Genomic DNA, 10403 nt, shown 5'->3' with positions numbered 1-10403 from the left:
GAGGTGACAAAACAAACGATGAAAGGAAGGAACGCAGGAGCAGATCGGAGCAAAGGTTTAAGAGTTTTAGGGTGGCAAATTCAAATATTTTTAGCCTGTATGTTCTCCTCTGTCCCAGGAGCCTTGTAACTATAAAAAACACCTCCATAAAGCAAACTAACGGTATAAAAATACTATTACAAATCAATAAACGTCTTGTTAAAAAACAGCTTATACAACACTTCAGCTCGGGCTAGGCTGCCCATTTGTTTCTGCTACTGTTTTTCTGCTATTCTACACACAGTGGAAACTTGTGCCGAGAGGGGCCTGTCCACTTTCTGAGTCCTCTTAGTCCTTGGGAGGCAACTGCTTCGTGAGCATCGTGGGGATTGGATGTGATAGCTGCCCTAGCCAGGGTTGGGGGTCAGGGCCTTGCTATGGGGCAAGCAGAGGCAGAGAGAGACTCCCTTATGATCCTGCCTGAGCGGAGGGGTGTGGGAACGGTTAGGCGCTGAGTGACAGCCAGCGATGCATGTGGGGGGGGGGAAGATTCCTCTTTTCCCACGCGATTCCCCCGGGTCCTCTTTCTCCTCGCGGGTCTATTTTTATCTCTCCTCTGCTATCGCCTTTCTCCTTCACCTCTTTCTGTGGTTGTGCTGTTGTGCATTGCGAGGCGGCTCTTGGCTCAGAGGAAGCCAGGATTGGCTCTGCCCAAAACAATCCCCGTCTGCATCTCTCGGTCAGGTCAGATCTTTGACTCCTGACCCTGGTGGCCACTTCTAAGAACCTGCATGTCCACCATTTCCTTGACCACTTCCCCAATTGCCAGCCTATGCCAAAGCCTAGATCCCCTGCCCCACCCACGGCCCCCTTTATATGGGAGACTGGTCTAGTCATATCTACCAAAACTGCCCTTTGCTGGCTTTGGCCTAACCTATAGACACCGACCCCCTAGCCACCACGATCCACTCTCGCCACCTAAACAACCCTGGAAAGACCTACACCCAAAATTCACCTTTCCACTCTGGCCAGTGCAACTCCTCAAACTTGTCCCCGGCCCTCCATATGTCGCTCTCCAGCCCCACACTTCTGGTGGGTGATGGCTTTTAACCCCAGCCTGGTGCGCTGACAATGGTTTTTCAAAGTCTTCTCCCTTTTTTAAACTTCAGGGCTTTTGCTTAATATATTTAATCTCTCTCTCTCTCACACGCATGCCCTTCCTCTCAGTCCACTTATGGGGAAGTAGAGCTTGACCACAAGACCCCCACAAAAAACCGTGTTGAGGAAGAACCGAAATGACCCCCCCCATTTCCCTCAGACCGGAATGGGTTGATTCAGCACTGAACACACACACACCCCAAATGGATTTGCCCTCTCCAAATATTTGGGGTTCGCCCCCCTTTCCCCCCATTCCTCAGTCCCCACCGCCCCAGTCCAGCCCAGTTCCTCAGCCTTCCTCAACAGCAGAGAGCCCAGTTTCCCCCGCCGGGTTAATTACGCTATTTAAATTCCCTCAAATAATCGCAGCCAGTTAATTAAACCTCAATCGATCGTTAAAAGCAGACCAATAATGAATACGCCAGCAGCCTCGCTGGGCCTCCACGAGCGTGACTCACAGCGCCCCCCCCCCCAGCCCCCAGCCCACTCCCTGCCATTGTGCCCACCCCAAAATCACCCGATGCCTTTCAGGCCTGAGCCACACAGCACCCCAAAAGTTCAAGCCGCCCCCCCGATCCCAAGGACATCCCTCAAGCCCCATGTCTGCACCACAAGCCCCAACCCTGACCCACACCTAGCCTAACCTTCCACCTCAACCATCCTGCACACCCCAAGTCTCCCTTCTCCCCCACTTTTGTTGGGGCCCCGATTCCCTCATTCCTTCTTCGGAGTTGTGTTGATGGTTGACCTGCAGCATTCCCCCGCCAATCCCGCCCTCTGATTCCCCCTCTTCTGGATTTGGGCAAAGGGGGGTGGGCGGTGGCAAGGGACCCCCCTCTTTCGTTCTGCCTGGCAGTCCGCGGGAGCGCAAGCCCCACTATCAATTTTTTAAAATGAGCCCTCATTAGGAATTCACAAAGTTTCCTTCTCGTGAATAATTCAGGGAACAAGAGAATGGGTTGAGGAGGTGGGGGGGAGAAATGTGGGGTGGGGAGGTTTTGGGGACGGGAGCCCCGCTTTCCAAGATCCTGGCTGTGAGAGAGGGCGGGGGTCGGGTGGGGTGTTCACGAGCATCACGGCTGCCCACCCCCTTCCCAACTCCCCGCCATTTTTCCTTGGCTTCCGCTCCCTCCCAAATAGGCCAAATTTCTGCCTCCCTCACCTCTCGCAGTCCCTTAAAATATTCAAGACCTCATTAAAATGCAATTGCAGCCAAACAATTCATTTCGGGTGGGGTGGGGGGTTTGCACGCAGCAGGTGGGGTATTCTGGCTGAGGGAAGAGGCTGGAGGAAGAGCTGGGAGGCAGAGCTGAAAGACTTGGGCGCAGGGCTTGGGTTCAAGACACCTTGTACTGTATTCGATAGATCTCCAAACGGAGAGGTGCCGGGGGGGGCTCAAGGCCACCTTGGGGGGGGTCTTCCATTTTGCCCCCTCACCGCTTACCTTTCCACATGTTATGTCTGGGGGTTGTTACCCAGTGAGGAAGGCCGAGCACACTCTGCACATGCTCAGGGGCACTCTTGTCCAGCTTGTTCCCATTTTCCTGGACGTTGAAAACCGATTCTGGGGCTAAGCCCGGCTCATGAGAAGCACCCATTGGAGGTCTGTGGTGTCAAGTCAGGGGAACATTATATCTGGAGGCTCCCCCCCCCAATATGTCAAAATGGGGGTGGGTGGCATGGGATTTTGAGCTGGTTTTGAGCAGGGCCGGCCTATAGATGCTGGTTGTGGGGGGTTCAACAGGCATTGGGGGCAGTTTTAGGGCAGAATTGAAAAATGTCTTATAAAGCATATTGGATTAATGATGGGTCTGGACTAAGGTTTGGTTAATTGATGTAGGGATTAGGGGTCTCCATGGGTCAGAAACAGACCCAAACCTAGTCCTGTAGAGTGAGATATTGGGGTGGGGGGCAAGGCTGAAGGTTGGATATAAACTATGGATTAAGCACTCTGTTTGTGGGGCTCTTTTGGGGGGCTTCTGAGCGTCAATTGGGGGGCAGCAGAGTTTAAGAGTCCAGATAGGGTGGAGGGTTGCAAGACATTGACAAATAGCAGGTGGGGGGAATGAAATAAATAAATAGATTTGTGCCGGGACAGGAAAGGAGTTTTTTTTTTGAGGGGGGGCGAGGGAGGGAAGTAGAGTGGAAGGATACCAGCAATTCTGAGGAAGGGTCTTCAAGTGAGGACTTGGGGGTGGAGGCGAGGGAAGAGACACCTTTTAGACCAGGAGGGACGACTCTTATTGGGGGGGGGTTGAAGAGAGTTCAGAAAATTGGGGTGGGGGGGGAGTCCTAGTCGAAGGCTTCTAGGGGTCCAGGACTGGGACAGTGGCACGGCTGGCGGGGGTTTCTGTGGGTCAGGGTTTGGGGGCAGACATTGTCGCAGTGCTAGGCAGGGGGGGGGTCGCGCTTTTCAGTTTTTTGGGGTTTTTTGGGTGGGTGGGGGGCTCTTATCTCTTCCTCTCCATTATTTCTCTCCCTCTGCTCAGACCACCCTGCCGGGAGGGGGGAGAGTGAGTAGTAGCTGAGAAAGACGAGGGAGGGAGGGGGGAGGATCAGACGAGCATCTCTGCAGAAGAAGAATCCCTGCATCTCTCTGTCGCTGGTCCTGCTGCGCTCCCGTCTTCCTTCTCGCCCTTTGCTTTTCTCTCTCTCTTTCTCTCTTCTCTTCTACCTCCCTCCTCTTTCTCTCTCTCTCTCCCTCTCTTCCCCCGCTTCCTTCTACATCTCTGCCTCGTTCCCTCCTTCCTTAACCCTTTTCCCCGGACTCCCAGCGACTCAGGTAGGTTCCCTTCACTTTTGGGGTGGGGGGGAAGGCAGAGGGAGAAGAAGGATAGAGGGGTGGAGCCCCCAGAGGGTACCCACAAGAAGAGGGGGGCGGCAAAATGTGGGGGTGGCGTGGGGGGACGGAGTGCGGGCGAACCCCACAACCCACCCCCACTTCCCTACAAGAGCTCAGTTCCCCCCATCTTTATCCATTCTTTCCCCAACCATGTTATATTATTATTATTAATATTATTATTATTGTTTGGGGAGGGGGCTGTTTCTAGACCTGGCTCCAGGGCATGGGAGGAGCGCGGGAATCACTAATTGATAAAAAGGCAAAATATGTAGAATTCTATTTGGGGTGGGGGGGCGGTTCCATCCCGCACTTCTCCGTCCCTCCCACTTTCTCATTCCTTCTTTCCAGCCCCAGCTGTGTATGTGTGTGTGTCGTCCCCCCTATTCCCGGGGGGAGTCGGGGATCAAAGTTTGATTAGGGACGTGACGGGAGAGATGAGGGGGGGAAGCGATGGGGAGCCAGCGGCGCCCGCACTCGTCCGTCCGCCGGGCTTTTTCGTTCCTTCGTTCCGGAGAGAATTCCGTATTGATTGTGACAAATGTTGTGGCTGGCGGGATTCCCGTCTGGGAGGGGAGGCTGGGACGACGAGGGACCCCCCCCCTTTTCCCCAAACAGACGCGCTCTCGCCTTTCTTTCCCTCCTTCTCTCTCTCTCTCTTCCCCCCCTCACCTACCCCCCCCCCCCGTTTTCTCTTCCTCTCTTTCTTTCTGCCTGTCTCATTCCGCGATTCCGAGGCGCCTCATTAGGAATTTCACTCACGCAGCCCTGGGTTGTAAATCTACCCCGGGAGTCTTAAGACTGCAGCGCGGGGGAAAGGATTGCGGGGGGGGGCATTGGGAGGCTGGAAAAAGAGAGGGGGGACACCTGCTGGCATGACCAAGGGAGGGGGGAGATGGAGATAAATCAAGACCCCCACCACCTCAGCCTCCCGCCCCACAACGATTCCCAGGAGAGAGGAAGGGCTATGGTGAGGATTGGTGGAACCTGACCCACAGCCCCCACACCACAACCCCTCCACACCAACCCAGATCCCACTGGAGAGACCCCCCCTACAAGGCATTTTATGGCAGCCCCCCTCCCCAGACTGATTTATGCATCAGCATAAGCTCACCCACCCCCCTCTTCAAGTGTCCTAGGTACTCCACAAGGGCTATGGGGTGGCTATAGATTTGGGGTGGCTCTGCCCTCAGTCTCCCGTCTCAGCCCATTATTCCCGCCCGCCCCCCAAAAATCCTGGTCCTCCCTCTGCATTCCTCAATGCACCTTGGTCATCCTGACCCACAGCCCCCCAAAGCTGCCCCCCTGATCTTTAAATGAATGTGATTCCTTCCTGCATTACTTGTTGCCACGCACACACACCGACCCCAGGGCCCTTGACCTCTTCCTTCCATCCATGCCAAAACCCCTCCTGTTCTGGCCTCCCTCTTTCTATTGATGCTCCTCAGATTCAATTTCAGATCCGATTCCCTCTCCCCCAACCCGCAAAAATAAACAAATAAACAAATAAACCCCAGCTTTGGTCCTGATCAGTACTTCCAGGTCTCCATTTCGGACCTAACTCTGCCCCCCCCCCACCTACTGAAACGTTAGGAACACACCGAATCGTAAAACTGGGGTGCAAGGGTCCCCCAGAATTAGACCACCCTGTCCAACTGCACTTCAGAGGCCCAGCCACCCCCAACATTATCTACACCCAGTGTGACTCTAACCAAATTTGCTTGTGGCTTCTCAAAAACCAAAAAAAAAACAACCCCACCCAATATCTTTTTGGACTTCTAGTTTCAGGGGGAATCTGCCCCCCAAAAAACTCCAGGTCCATCATGCCCCCTCCTCATTATATTTCCCTCCCCACATCTAAGGGTTGCATTACTCCCCACCCCCCACCCCGCTTTCTCTTGGAGTCAATTTTCTGACGAGGCGAAATAAGATTTGCTGGGTTTATTCTCCCAGGGTCTGGGAATAACTAATCCTAAAAAATCCGCTTAGATTTGGGCAGGAGGGGAGGGGGAGGGAGGAAAGAGACAGAGCCTGCCTGGAGGGGGAGAAGGAATAAATGAAGGAAGGGATGGGGTGGAGAGGGCTGGAAAGAAGGGAATCACTTGCAGGAGGAAGCAGGAGGGAATTAAAACAAACACAGCTAGCACTGGTCCCAGCTTAGGGCCTCGTTCTGAGCCCCTGATTTATTTTAATGGCATCTAGGAAATCTGGGATACAAGATTTACAGTTACAGAGGCTACTGAAAATTGGCATTTAAACAGGGAAGTAATAAATGAGATACTTATATATGTCTCCCCCCTTTTGTTTTTGTTTTTGCATTTTAAAAAAATAAAGAAATGCAAGCACTTTTAAATCAGTGGGGCATGAATGAACAGGGACCTAGTCTTTTAGGTTCATCTTTCCTTATGTCCTAGAAAAGTTGCCACCTTTATCATACTGCCCTTTGCCCCTTGTGCCTTTAACGGCAGTCTGATCTGAGGAGAAATTAGGCAGGGTAAAGCCTTTCTCATCTCCTGATCTCCATGCCAGAAGAAGCTTTTCAGCGGGCTACGTTTCTGAGCAATGGGCTAACATCAGAAGCACAGGAGCTGGGGAACAGGGAAGCAGTTGGCAACTCTCTGAGGAACAGGCAGGCAGAGAGCACACTATCTGTGGGTGCACTGGCTCAAAATCACTTAACGGAGATGAGGAGGGTATATATATATATGGACATGATCGGTCTTTCAATCTGGATTAATTAATCCGGAACAAGTACCACCCCCTGATCCCATAATCATCACACTCCCTGGTGCCTATTAGAATCCACATTTCCGTGTTGTCTCCTTTTTAAAAAACAAAAGCAAGCCGCCGTCTTAACACTTCCCAGATCTCTAGTAAGTTAAGCGACAACAAGAATGTACATTTGATCACGGAAACATGATAATCGCCTGTTTGCTGCTTTCTGGGCCACATTCACAAAATTTGCAAGTGACAGATTCCAGACTAAAAGGTGTCGGCGTCCTTGTTAAACAAACAAAAATTTGAATTATTACCGGGTCTTAATGCTTGAGATGCTCTGGAGTGCTGGGATCCAGCCTTGGGACACGGGGGAATAATAAAAAGGCAGCATGTGCTCTGAGCATTGGCAGAATGCCTTTCTCCTCAACCGTCATTAGCCACAACCAGCTATTGTACTCACATACCATAGGTTCAAACCTCCTAGCACATTTGAGCATGCGAGGGCCTTCCTTTTAACCCCGCAAAATGGGGGTCTGTAGCTCACTGGCAGAGCTATTCGCTTCGCATGGAAAAAGTCCAAGGTTCGATCCCTGGTGTCTCCAGCTACATAGTCATAATAAATTTAATAATAACAAGATGGTGGATCGTGGCCAGTCAGAGGAGGCTAAACATGATAAAGTGGACAAATAAGTTTCATTCAGTATAAGGCAGCTTCCTCAAATATATTCTCATATGCAAAATCGCTAATGTTTATTCTGTATTGACTATTCTGTCATCCCTTTCCTCGATCGTTGACACAGATAACAGCTGCCACTTCATATAAAAGCACGTTGAAAATAGTTTTTTGGGGGGGGTATGCGAAGAATACTGTCGTTTGACCCACCCCAGTTTTGTGAGTGAAAAGGGGGGTTGTGTTGCTAAAGGAATCCCGTGTTTTCTTTCTATTTGTCCTGGGCTGGGCCAGATCAAAAGTCATCCCCTCAGGCAGCAGAACCGGGCCACAATTTGAGGGCTTATCTTTATGGGACTATTTCCGTCCCCAACGTACCACCTCGGCGGTATAATTTTAGCGGCTTGGCGGCAGGAGCTAAGCGCCATTTTGGATCTGCCGGCCTGAATCTTGCCAGGCCTGGGCGGGAGAGAGAAGCAGCTTAGCTGTTTTGCCTCAGGTGGCAAAATATCTGAGGCTGGCTCTGGACATGGCACACATCTTGGGAAGCGTTCCAAAATTTATGAAACGGAAACTTTACAACGGTCTGCCTCTGCGCCTGTTTGACTGCCCAGATTTGTGGTTGGCCGATCAGCTTTTGGCTCCCGTGGAGGGAGTTTAAATGTATTTGACTTGACCCACTTGTAAGCTAACGCGTTGTTGTTTTTTTATGCAGCTTGGGGTTGCTTTCTGACATCTGTCTTAAGATGCCGGTCTGGGGAAATGTAAAAAGTAGGGTTTATTTCATTAGCCACCTTTTTCCGGTGGGAAATAGGTGCTACTACCACACACACCCCCAGACGCCCTTGAAATGTGTGTTTTGCCGGAGCTAATTCTGACCTGTGGCAGCGACCTGCGAATGGTCATTACTCTGGGTTTGTTAGCCAGGCTCAGGGAACAAGAAAGTGGCATCGGCATGTCTTTTCACGTGCGGCGGCAGAGCCTCTGAGACCCTCTGGAGTTATTTATGCGATATAATCATAGAATCGTGGAATTGGAAGAAAGGCGTGCGAGGGTCATCTAGTCCAACCCTCTGCGATGCAGGAATCTTTTGCCTGACATGGGACTCGAACCCACGCGACCCTGAGATTACGAGTCTCATGCTCTGCCGACTGAGCTAGGTGCCTGATAGGCGGGATACAGTACGTACCTGCATGTGTGAATGCAACTAATGCAGGGCAATGGAGTGAAGAGAGCCGGGTCTTTTCATTCAAATTACAGACAACGGGAAAAATAGGAAAGGAATCAATGCCTACTTTTGTAAAGGTTCAAATGGATACCTGAGGCTGGTGCTCAGGCAACTTTTGGGCTGAATCAGGAACACTGAGGGAAAAGCAAAGGGAGGAGATGTCGTTGTTGTGGCACAGGGCAAGTTGCCTCTGGGAAAATGCGGTGCTGACTAGAAGCTTAGACCTGAGCTTTTGTGACTTGCTGGCTTCTTGAGAAAAACCTGCAAGGGTGAAAATCCTATCTCTCCCCACCTGCCCTCCGCAAGCTGGTTGCTCCACGCTGATCTGCTTTTGAAATTAGAAAGGGGCGCTTTTCCATCCTGCCTCTCCCCAGCCCTCAGATCTCTCAGATCTTAAATGCGCCTTCCTGTAATTTAAAATTGTTTCTTCTTATCCTTGCCCTCAGCAGATACGGCATACTCTCCCGTCTTCTTTCTGACACCCTTTTAAAATACTTGGGAGGAAACCGCCGCTTCTTAGAGCAAGGGGTGTTGGCGGGGGAACCTGGGAGACCCTCTCGGTTTTACGGCAAAAGGACTTTAGCTCCGCGCCAGAGCACTTTCTTTAAAATGCAAAAAATGTCCCAAAGTTCAACCCATTTCCTGGCGCCCACCCCTTCCTGGGCTTCAGCTCCCACAATCCCCGACCATCGATTGGCCTGCTGGCTGGGGGCGGCTGGATTTTGAAGCCCAACCATGTTGGGAAGGCCACCTAAGTTGTCCCTTGGGGAAAGATAATTCAGCATATTCCTCCTTCTCCACAGGGGTTGGTCTTGAAACGATCACGCCGCAATGAGGTCCGAGGGTTTTTGCCCTGCAGTGCTTTGCAAGGCCGCAGAGGCTTCTGGGAAATAGCATTGTGAACGCCATAGTCCGCAGGGTCGGTGGTGGGCAGAAGGGGCAGGCCAGCCCCACAAAACTGAGAGAAAGACGTGAGATCTGGGGCATGAAAAGTCGGGCAAGTTTGAGCCAGGCCTCACCTGGTTTTAGGCCCGTGAAAGAGATCAGTCTCCGAAAGGAGCGATACTTCCCCTTGCAGTCACACCCTTGTAGCCTGGAACACACAGAGAGATTTTTGTGGCAACTTGCAGGCAAAGGGAGAGAACTCTGCACATGTTCAGAGGCCCCTCCAGGGTCGAGTCTTTCACTCTTGGTCTCCAATTGCAGGGAGCAGGGGACAACTTGGGACTCCTCTGAGGGCAGGGAAGGAAACTTGAACTGGTGCCCTGGAATTATAGGAGAATAGAAAGCCACCTTGTGCTAGAGTCACACCGTATCTACTAGTATTGCCTGCACTGACTGGCAGCATTTCTCCAAGGCTGCAGACAGGTGTCTCTCCCAGCCCTCCTCGGTGATGCCATTGGGGATTTCACCTGCGACCTTCTGCCTGCAAAGCTCTACCAGCACAATCCCTTGGTGCTGATAATGCCAAGGCTGAAGGTTCAAATCCTCGCATGAGACGGCTGCATTGCAGGGGGTTGGACTAGATGACCCACAGGGTCCCTTCCAACTCTATGACCTACATTACCAAAAGCGGTTGAGGGAGGCAGCGGTTGTTGGCTTCGTGCCTGAACCGAACAAGTTGCTTACAGGAGCACAGTGAGCTGCTATACAGTTGAGCCAGACCGTCGGCCCACCGAGTGCAGTTTTGCCTACACTGACTGGCAGCAGTGGCTCTCCAGGGTGTCAGGCAGGGAGACACCTGGGATCGAACCTGGGTGCTTCTGCATGCAAAGCGGATGCTCTGCCACTGAGCCACACAGCCTGCCTTG

General features: G+C 51.9%; 1 non-coding gene across 1 annotated transcript; it reads right to left on the bottom strand.

Annotated features, from left to right (window-relative positions):
- Positions 1-8455: 8455 nt before the first annotated feature.
- TRNAT-CGU (transfer RNA threonine (anticodon CGU)) lies at positions 8456-8537 on the bottom strand. The gene has a single exon. It is a non-coding gene; the product is annotated as a tRNA-Thr (tRNA).
- Between the last annotated feature and the right edge of the window lie 1866 nt (positions 8538-10403).

Source organism: Zootoca vivipara, chromosome 12 (genome assembly GCF_965207765.1).
Source record: "Zootoca vivipara chromosome 12, rZooViv2.hap1.1, whole genome shotgun sequence".
Classification (NCBI taxonomy): domain Eukaryota; kingdom Metazoa; phylum Chordata; class Lepidosauria; order Squamata; family Lacertidae; genus Zootoca; species Zootoca vivipara.
Note: the sequence above shows the minus strand (reverse complement) of the source record. Positions and strands in the feature narration are given on the sequence as shown.